Here is a 10,010-nt window from a genome sequence, read left to right on the forward strand (position 1 = left end):
CGCCGCGAGGAGCCGCGGTAAACAGGACCTTCTGCCGGACTCGCCCCCTCGCCTTTTCGGGGTGGGGGAGATGGTGGTTTAAAACTTCCTGTGCTGGAGACCGCGCGAAGCGCTCAGCCGCTGGCGGCGTGCTGGACTGGGAGCCGCTCCCTGCGCGCGCTGCCTCCACCGCTTCGGCGCATTCCCGGGGCACCTACCGATGGCCTCGGGCGCAGGGCTGGGGCTACTGCTCCTAACCACGCGGGCTCCAGCCGAATTTAGCAGGGTCGGGAGAAGGGGGTCTGACCACTGGTCCGGAATCCTGTCTTTAGGCACAGGGACAGGAAGCCGGCCAGTGCCCTCCAGGGACTAGATGGGACAAGGGACGCGTAGCGGCCCAGCTTTAAACCAGCTGGCGCCGGCAGGAACTAGCCGACTTGCAGCTGGTGCTCAGATGCGACTTCATGAACGTCCCGAAGACACCGGGTAAGAACGGGGCGGGACAGTCGGGTGGCAATAGGCTCTCTACGGACAAAGCGGCGGAGGGCTGGGGCCAGCCAGGAGTGAGGCGTCCTTGCCCATGCAGCTTGCAGGGCGGCAGCGGTCACGACAGTTAAAGACAGGCGACGCCAGAGTTTCGAGGGCAGCCCTGGACAGAGGGGCTCCCAAACTTGGCGGAGAGGAGGTTGGTGGCCAGGAAGGCCTGTCAAGAGAACAGACTTTGCGGTGCCGCCGCGCCCACTGACACAGGACACGCCTCAAGGAGCACGGCTAGCTTGTGTGGTTTAGGGCTGCACAACAGCATTGGAAGTGCACGTGAAATGCAGGGAGTGCAGCGAAAGCGGTCACGGACACAGGCTGGGGCACCGGAGTCAGTCCCTGGAGCTTTGGTTGGGCCGAAATGCTGAACGTATTTTCGTAGGTGGAGAAGTGGAGGAGAGTTCTGAGTGGAGGAATAAAGCGGGGAGAAGTGCAACGGCGGTTTAGGTGGTGGATGCAGAACAGCCTAGGAGGGCATGGTCAACAGGTGAGATAGGCCAGCCTCGCTGGGTTACAAAAGGCCTTGGTGGGATTTTGGCTTTATGCTGAGGGCACTGGGGAGCCATGAAAAGTTTCTGAGCACAGGATAACCTAGTGAAAGGGAGATGGGCCTGACAGTGGTGATTTAAACATGACGTTGGGCACAAGTTCCAGGTCAGTGTTTGTAAGAAAGCTACACTTGGCTTTAACTCAGGGAATTCTAAAAGGAGGGGGCCAGCCCCTGGGGACAGCCAGGAGGCCCAACACTTAGGTCAGGGGAGAAAGGAGAGAGGCTAAGCCTTACAGATCCACAAAGAGCTGCCTAGGAGAGAGAGAAGGCAAAAGGTAGAGAGAAGTGAATAGCGGGAGGGTGGGAGGTGGGTGTTCATCAGAACCTGGCTAGGCGCCCTGCAGACAAACTGGAGCCAGAGAGCTGAGGAATCTGTTCAGTTTCAGGAAACCTGTCAGCAGGTGGTCTGGAAGTTAAGGTTCAGGATCTCCCATGGCTGACTCTGTGGTTCTAGTCCTGGACCTTGGGGCTTGAAAAGCTCACCAGGTGGGGCCAAGTAGGTGACAAGATAGTTAAGGCATTAGACCATGTAGCTGACCATGGTTCTAGTCCCAGATCTGACAGATTGCTTTCTCACTTTTTTTTTCTCTCTCTGTCTCTTTCTTGTGAGTGCATGTGCCCTACAGCAAATTAAATAATAATAATAAATAAGTTTAAATAAATAATTCTTTTTTAAAAAGAAGAGAAAAAAATCATGCCAGGTGTGTGTCCATGCATAACCAAAATCCCAAGAGGAGAATGGAGAAGGGATTGTGGCATGACCATCCCTACAGGGGGCTTATTTCTCACTTTACCCTCTCTCTATCTCTATGTCTCTCTCTCTCTGGAGAATATGGGTGCTTATGGCAAAAGAAAAAAGAAAAAGTTTCAGGAAACAAGTTTCATCTCTTTTTTAGCTGAGAGTCTGGCTCATTCTGTCCTTTCAGGGCTCCTTATACTCCTTTATTCCATACCCACTTTGGCTAAGCAAGGTCAACTTTTAGAATTCACACTTGCTAAGTACAAGTTTTAAATTATTTTGTTTGCTGAAGCTTCAGTAAGTTTTCACTTTCTAAATGAACATCAGAGACTTGGTTTCCTGCGGGCTAATTGTTCCTGGGGTCACAGGACAATGCAGTGGAGGACCCTGGGGCTGAGCCTGGCTGGCTGCCTCCGACCCAATGCACATAACAGCCTAGTCACCTTTGATTATGTGACTTCCAAGTTGCCAGTCACACCTTAGGTGGGCATGAGAGAGGAGGCTGGAGCGTCCCTTGGTGACAGCTCCCAGGATGCAAGCTGCTGCTCCTTCATCCACTCCTTCAGCTCTGAGGCTGGGCACTAACTCGATTCAGGAAAATATCCCCACCACAGTTCCTAGGGCTAGGCTCCGATGGTCCCCTGGGGTCTATGCTTTTCGAGTGTCTATCCCTGCCCCTCTCACGTCCCCAGCCCACGACTTCTTGGAGCTGGCTGCTCTCATTGCTGGGCTGTCCTATGGCTCTGTCACTGTGACAGGGTCCCATAAGCCCCTTCTCTCTTTGCTGTGTGGCCCTGCCCCAGCCGGCCTCCAGGAGTTTTCTACAGAAGGCAGGGCTGCCCACCGAGGTGGGTGCTGTGCTGAAGCTTGGGAGACCCTCCCGGTGGGTCCCCTTCTCCCAGCTCCTGATCTGACTCCTCCTGCCCTCCCTGTTGGTCCTCGGTTTCTCCCCTCTCCCCCAGAGGGCAGCCATGCGGCCCTGCAGAACACCATCTCCCTCCTCTCCGTTGGAGTCCTGTTGAAGAGCACAGGCACAGGACCGCTGGCCAACTCCGGCTCCAAACCCCACTGTCTTCATCTGAAGGCAGAAATAAACAGCAGAGTTACAGCGTCCTCATGGTGCTCTTGTGAAGATCCGGAAACACTCGGCCCAGCCCGGGCCCATTGGGAGGACTCACCGCCTCTCCTGCCTGGCCTTTTCCTAATTTCCTCGTTCTTTTCTGTCCATGAACACGGGATGAGCGAGGGCTGCAGAAGGGAGGCAGGCAGGGTTTCTTTTCCCCCATCACAGCCCAGCCTCCTGTCTCTCCCCATGACTTTAGGCCAGAGCAAGCAGCTCACGCCTCTTCTACAGACCAGGTGGAAGGAGAACCAAGAACTGAGAACCCTCTAAGACGGCTGGCCACGCCCAGACCAGGGCAGAGCCTGAGAAAGCCCTCACACAGCTGCCTCCAGTCGGCTGATTCTACTGAAATGCCGCTTGGGGCCAAACATTTCCTTTCTGCCCCAGGCACACCGCAGGTAGCACCTAGTCTATGACGCTGAGAGAAGGGCCAGCTGGGAAACCAGGACGAGAGAAAGAGCAGTTCTCACGAGAGGAAGTGCTGGAGCGCTGACCTGGCAGTGCAGTGGTTGAGCCCTGTGTGTGTGGAACTGGATCCCACATGACCAACTGTGGTGTGAGTCCCGGAGCTGGCACATGTTTTTCTCCCTGGCAAACCTACATGCCCTTTAGCAAATTTTTTTTTAAAGCAAGAAAGAGGGGCCAGCAGGTGGCATAGTGATTAACGTGCTGGACACTCACACATGGCCAACCGCAGTTTGAGTCCTGGATCTGGTGGCTTGCTTTCTTGCTTTCTCTCTCTCTCTCTCACTGTGTGTGTGTGTGTGTGCTCTCTCTGGTCAAATTAAAATAAAGGAATAAAAAAGTAAATATTTTAAAAAATAGAAGGGCCAGTGGGTGGTATGGTGGTTAAGGCGCTGGACACTCCCACATGACTGACCACCACTCAGACCTGGACCTGGTGGCTTGCTTTCTTACTTTCTCTCTCTCTCTCGTCAAATTAAATAAATGAATAAATTTTAAAATTGTAAAAAAGCAAGAAAGAAAAGAAAAACACACCGAGTGTGGTATGTGCCCCAAATCCTAGTGGAACAGAGAATGGAGGGAAAACAGTGGTGATATGACCATGCCCCATTCAGGGGAGGGGGTATGCCATTTCTCTGGCTGGTGCTGGGACTGTCTGGGAAAAAAAAATCATGAGAAGAAGAAGTGGAGGAGAAGGATGAGGAAGAAGAGAAGATGATGATGACAATGAACAAGTAAGTTTTACCAGAGAGGTACAGATGAGAGAAAGAAAGCAAGAGAGGGAAAGTGAGAAGGCAAGCCACCAGGTCTAAGACTCAAACTGTGTCAGACATATGGGAGTCCAGTGCTCTTAACCACCATGCCACCTGCCGGCCGCAAACAGGAGTGTTTTTGACATTCAGTGAGTGGAGGCCTGAGATACTGCTAAATACCTATGATGCACAGGAAAGTCTCCCCCCAACACACACCCTCTGCAACACACACACACACACACACACACACACACACACACACTATCATCCTGCCCAGAATGCCAAAATTCTGAGGCTGAGTCTGGAGCCAGCCAGTTCCCCCGCTCCACCCCCTCCTCCCAGGTACTTGAACTAGTACTTGCCCTGCATCACATCTGCCCAAGCCAGTCTCATGGGCATTTGAATCTTTTCCCTTCCCTCTCCTTTCCAACAGTCTGGGATCCGTCCATTGCACTTTGCAAAGTGAATAGTGCCACCTAGTGGGACTAGAACTGCACCAGCATTTCCAAGAACTGGGAACTATTAATAATTACCTTGCTTTCCAGGGTCCAGAAGACTCTTTGGACATCAGTGAAGACCACCCAAAGAGGACAGAGGCCATGCATTCAGAGATTTCTATGGCAAGAAAGTGAAGCACCATTACTTGCACTTGGCAGAGAGTCAAATACAAATGGAAACTCAGACAATGGTGGTGGGAAAAGTTTCAGGAGTGCTCCAATTGGCAGTATCTGGCAGGGGAAGCTGCTGGTGGGGATCTAGTGTGATTGCTTAGAGAGGCTATTTGGCTCTTTCAAGTCAGTCCAGGGTTGGAAATAGGGGCAGCTGACAGTCGTTGAGGGAGTCCTGACGTTCTGCTGAGGCTGTGGTCTGGGTTCCTGGACTGGTTTCTGCAGAGGCAGTGGTCAGTTTTCGTGTCATGTATGGTCTGGCCATTGTTCCTTGGTACAGTCAGTCTATTCATTAATTAATCATGCTACACCTCTGCTACTCCTAAGCCCGGGGATTGCATAAAGTCACCCTGTAAGGGCTGGCCCATAGCATAGCGCAGGGCTTAGGCATGGTGCATTGAAAGCTGGACCCCACATGGCCACCGTGGTTGAATCTCAACCCTGGAAGCTTGAAAAACCGGCAGGTGCATGTGTGTCTGTGCCTTAAATCCTGCTGCAATGGGAAATGGAGGAACAGGAATGCAGCATGACCAAGTCCCACCTGGGGGTGGTGCTTTCTCCTCCCCTCACCTCAAGGGTACATGCACCCTTCGGTAATGAAAAAAACAAAGAAGTTACCTAGAAGTGCAAAGCAGCTTGACCACAAGCCAACAGCTGTGATTCCCTCCCCACCCCCAAATTTGCTAGAAGGCGCATGTGCTCACCAGAGAGAGACAGAGAAAAAAGTGCAAAATTACCCCCTGGGGGGGATGACCATGCTGCACTCTCTTTTCCTTCATTCTCCTCTCAGGATTTTGAACATCCACACACATGTGCCCAGTGTGATTTTCAAGCCACCAGGTCCAGGACACGAACTATGCAGTAGGCCATGTGGGATACACCTTCCTAATCCACTATGTCACCAGGTGGCCTAAACATGTCATTTTGAAAGTTTTCCCTTAACACATTTTGGGTTAGGATTTATATTTCATATCATTGTTTTTGCTGGGGCCAGCAGGTGGTGTTGTGTTAAGGTGCTCAACATGCCCACATGGCTGACCATGGTTTGAGTCTCAGACCTGGTGACTTGCTTTCTCACTTCTCTCTCTCTCTCACTTTGTCCCTCTCTGGTCAAATTAAAATAAATAAATGAATAAAGTTAAATAAAATTATTCTTAAAACATAATTATTTTTGCTATTCTTGGTGCTTCTTTATGTATGACATCTTTCTTCTTTTTTTTTTTTTTACATCTAAAACAATTTACATTTAGGACCAGCTGGTGGCATAGTGGTTAAGGTGCTGGACTCTGACATGACTGGCTGTGGTTCGAGTCCTAGACCTGGTGATTTACTTTCTCACTTTCTCTCTCTCTCTAGTGAGTGCATGTGCCCTATTAAAAATTTAAAAATAATAATAAAGTAAAATATATCATTCTTTCCAAATATTTACATTTAATCATTGTACATCTATATGAAATAGTTTTTCCCAGCACGAATACAGTACATATTAGTCAAGTCATTATCATAGGCAGGGACCAGTGTAATGGTTATGTCACTGGACTCCTGTGTAGTCAAGTGCAGTTCGAGTCCCAGACGTGGCAACTTAACACTCACGCCAGGCATGTGTACATGAGTGCCCAAAATTCTGAGAGAATGGAGAAGGAATTACAGTGTGGCCATGCTCCCCGCCTAACCCCCCTGTGGGGGGTGACTTCTCATTTTCTGTCTCTCTGGTGAGTGCATGCACCCTATGGCAAAAATCTCTTTAAAAAAAAGATACTGTCATAGACAGATACCGTCTCATTTTTATTCATGTTAATTTTTTTGTCGACTCTTCTAACTTCTTGGGACCAGCAGATGGTGTAATGGTTACGTTGCTGGACTCCCATATAGTTGACAGCAGCTCAAGCCCCAGTCCTGGCAGCCTAAACCTCATGCCAGGTGTGTGTGCATACATGCGCACAATCCCAAGAGGAGACTAGAAAAGGGATTGCTGTGGCCATCCCCCCTGGGGGGGAGATGTTTCTTTCCGTCTGTGTCTCTGGTGAGCACGCAGACCCTATAGTAAAAATTTCTCTCTCTTTTTTTTTTTAAGAATTACTTTAGTTAACTTTATTCATTTATTATTTTTTAATTTGACTGGAGAGGGGCAGGGCAAGACAAAGTAGACAAATTGAGAAAGCAAGCCACCAGATCAGGGACTCAAATCATGGTCAGTCATGCGTGAGTCCAACACCCGTAACCACCATGCCACCTGCTGCCCCAGCAAAAATCTCTTTCTAAAAAAAAAAAAATTCTTTTAACTTTTAAAATTTATTTCTTCCATGAGTTAGATAAACAATGAGAGACAGGTACCCCCAACAGGGTCTTCACCGAGATCCGGCCCCAGTCACAGCTGGCCTGGATCACAGGTGTGTGCATGGTGTGGGACCGGATGCAAACTACCTGGAGGGTGGTCCTCAAACGTTAGCATCCATCAAAATCATCAACAGTGCCCCCCTCCCCTCTCTCCAGTTTGATTTTAACTGTTTTTTTTTGTTTGTTTGTTTTTCTTTTTAGATTTTTGTCATAGGGTGTGTGTGCTTACTGGAGAGACAGAGAGAGGGAAAGGGAGAAATCACCTCCTGAGAAGATGGCCAAGCCTCAATCCCTTCTCTTCTTGGGATTTTGGGATTTGGGGCACATGCCTGTTTTTGTTGTTGTTTTAATAATTATTTATTTAATTTCATTTATCATTCTTACTATTTTAAAATTTGCTGCATGGCACATGTGCTTGCCAGAGAGAGAGAGAGAGAGAAGAAAAATGAGAAAGCAAGTCACCAGGTCTGGGACTCAAACGACGGTCAACCATGTGGGAGTCCAGCACCTTAACCACCACACCGCCTGCTGGCTCCTTTTTCTTTCTTTCTTTCTTTTCTTTTTTTTTTTTTCCTTTCTTTTCTTTCTTTCTTTCTTTTTTTTTTAATAAGGTTTTTGCCATAGGATGTGGGTCCTGGGGATAGAGAGAAACAGTGAGTGAGAAAGTGGGATATCACCCTCCTGGGTGGATGGCCATGCTGCAATCCCTTCTCCTCCATTCCCCTCCTGGAATTTTGGGGAACACACACACATGCAACACACACACACTCCCGTGTGATTTTCAAGCCACCAGGTCTGGACTTGAAACATGGTCAACCATATTGGAGTCCAGAGCCTTAACCTCCACACCACCTGCTGGCCCAAGGTAGGTACTATTCTTGCCTTCATTTTACAAGTAAGGAACAAAGGCTGAGTGAGGCCAAGAAACTTGTTCCTAGCGTAATTCAGGCTACAGAGAACCAGGAATTGAAGCCAGGCTTATTTCGCTCCAGAACTGATGTTTTTCACTACTGTGAAACACCGACTCCCAGAGTCACAAGCGCAAGTCTAGAGGACTTGTAGAGCATCTAGTTGACCTAGGATAGTTTTAGTTGAAGTCTCCCCATTTTGCTTAATGGGAATCAGAGGTCTAGCAAGGCTTGCCTGGGCCACAAGGTTACCACCTAATTCAGGGAACAGAACCCAGGGCCCACGGTTTCATATTAAGTCCGCAGATCCTTTAGGGAATCCGAGATACACAAGAACATTCTCTGCACCTTTAGGATAGTGTGGTTAAGTAAATCAGGAGGGAGGGAGTTAGGGAAGGGGATATTTAGTGGCTGGCCACATTTATCCAGTGTTAGAAATATGACTTTTGCAGAGCCAGCAGGTGGCATGGTAGTTAAAGGTGCTGGACTCCCACATGGTGTACTGAGGTTCAAGTCCTGGATCTGGTGGCTTTCTCTCTCTCTCTCTCTCTCATTCTGTCCCTCTCTGATCAAATTATAATGTAAGTAAATAAGGTTCAATAAATTAATTACTTTTTTTTTTTGAGAGAGAGATTTTTCACTGTAGGGTGCGTGCGCTCGCCAGACAGAGAGAGACATAGAGACAGAAAGCGAGAAATCACCCCCCAGGGGGGATGGTCACGCCGCAATCCCTTCTCCTCCATTCTCCTCTCGGGATCTTGGGCACGCACGCACACGCGCCTGGCGTGAGTTTTAAGCCACCGGGTCCGGGACACGAACCGCGGTCGACTACGTGGGAGTCCAGCGACATAGCCATTACGCTAACTGCTGGTTCCCAATAAATTAATTACTTTTAAAAAAGGGTTTTTGCTTTGGGGGCTGCGAAGGGCGTACAGCATCTTGTGAAAGTGGCAAGTGGTTTATCTGTATCAGCAGCCTAGGTGGCATTTTCTGGACACTCCTTAAGGCTGCTGAATAACTGTCACACTTCTAGTTGTGGGAGTAATTGGCGTTCAGTGTCTCTGTGTTTCTCCCTAGCGCCCCTTCCACTCGTGGGGACCACTCCCAAGCGCAGCCAGACTTCTGCAGAAGCTCCTCGCTCACCCTGAGAGGAAGGCTGTGCATAGGCAGCTACGTCCACGTACCCCAGGCTGAGCCGCCTCGTTAACCTCTGGCTGTAGGACCCCGCTCACGGCCCCTTTTGCGCCTGTGCGCCGATGCCCAGCTCTGTCTCTCTGCTCTTTGGCCAGGGGGCTATCTGGCCACCCCTTGGTTCTTCCAGGTTAACCGAGCACACGCACACTCTAAACCTCACACCCGGCTCCTTCCTATGTTAGGGCTTTATTCTTTCTGGTCCCTCCCCCAAGGTCTTCCCTTCCCCTAAGCCGCACGCTATCTTAGTCCCAGTCTTCCATTTCTTTCCTAGCTCTTGTGGCGTTTTGAAGCTGCACGTTTCCGTGTTTTCCTGCTGGGCCCCCCTCCTTAAGCGATCGAACCCACAGAGCGGGGCGCCCGCACCCCCTGCCGCGGGGCGTTGCACGACATCTAGCTCAGGGCAATGACCGAAGCTCTGTCTACGTTAGGTTGAGAAGCGACTCTGTACAAAGCCGCCTCGGGTCACCTGCGTTTCCTAGCTCTGGGTAAAAAGGAAAGCTACCACGAAGAATCTCAGTGGTCAGACAGACGCCGGGAGGGAAACCCAGATCGCGGTCTGGTTTCGAGCGAAATCGATCTCCGGGGCCGGGAGCCGGGTTTTCGCGGCGCGTCCTCTTTAAGGGGCGGAACCCGAGCGGCGCTCACGGAAGACGCCGGCCGCGGGCCTCGGCCTCGGGCCCAGGGTTCCCCGCCTCGCCCCCATCCCGGAGCTGGACCCCCGCCCCCTCCTGCGCCGCCGCGGCGCCTCGCCCTCT

At 50.4% G+C, this 10,010-nt stretch overlaps 1 long non-coding RNA gene across 1 annotated transcript; it reads left to right on the plus strand.

Moving 5' to 3' along the window:
• Nucleotides 1-106: 106 nt before the first annotated feature.
• LOC114007213 (uncharacterized) lies at nt 107-5,533 on the plus strand. Its single transcript, XR_003548836.1, has 3 exons — nt 107-465; nt 902-1,006; nt 4,694-5,533. It is a non-coding gene; the product is annotated as an uncharacterized LOC114007213 (long non-coding RNA).
• The last annotated feature ends 4,477 nt before the right edge of the window (nt 5,534-10,010 follow it).

This window comes from Tupaia chinensis, unplaced genomic scaffold, assembly GCF_000334495.1.
Source record: "Tupaia chinensis unplaced genomic scaffold, TupChi_1.0 Scaffold000140_1, whole genome shotgun sequence".
NCBI classification, from domain to species: domain Eukaryota; kingdom Metazoa; phylum Chordata; class Mammalia; order Scandentia; family Tupaiidae; genus Tupaia; species Tupaia belangeri.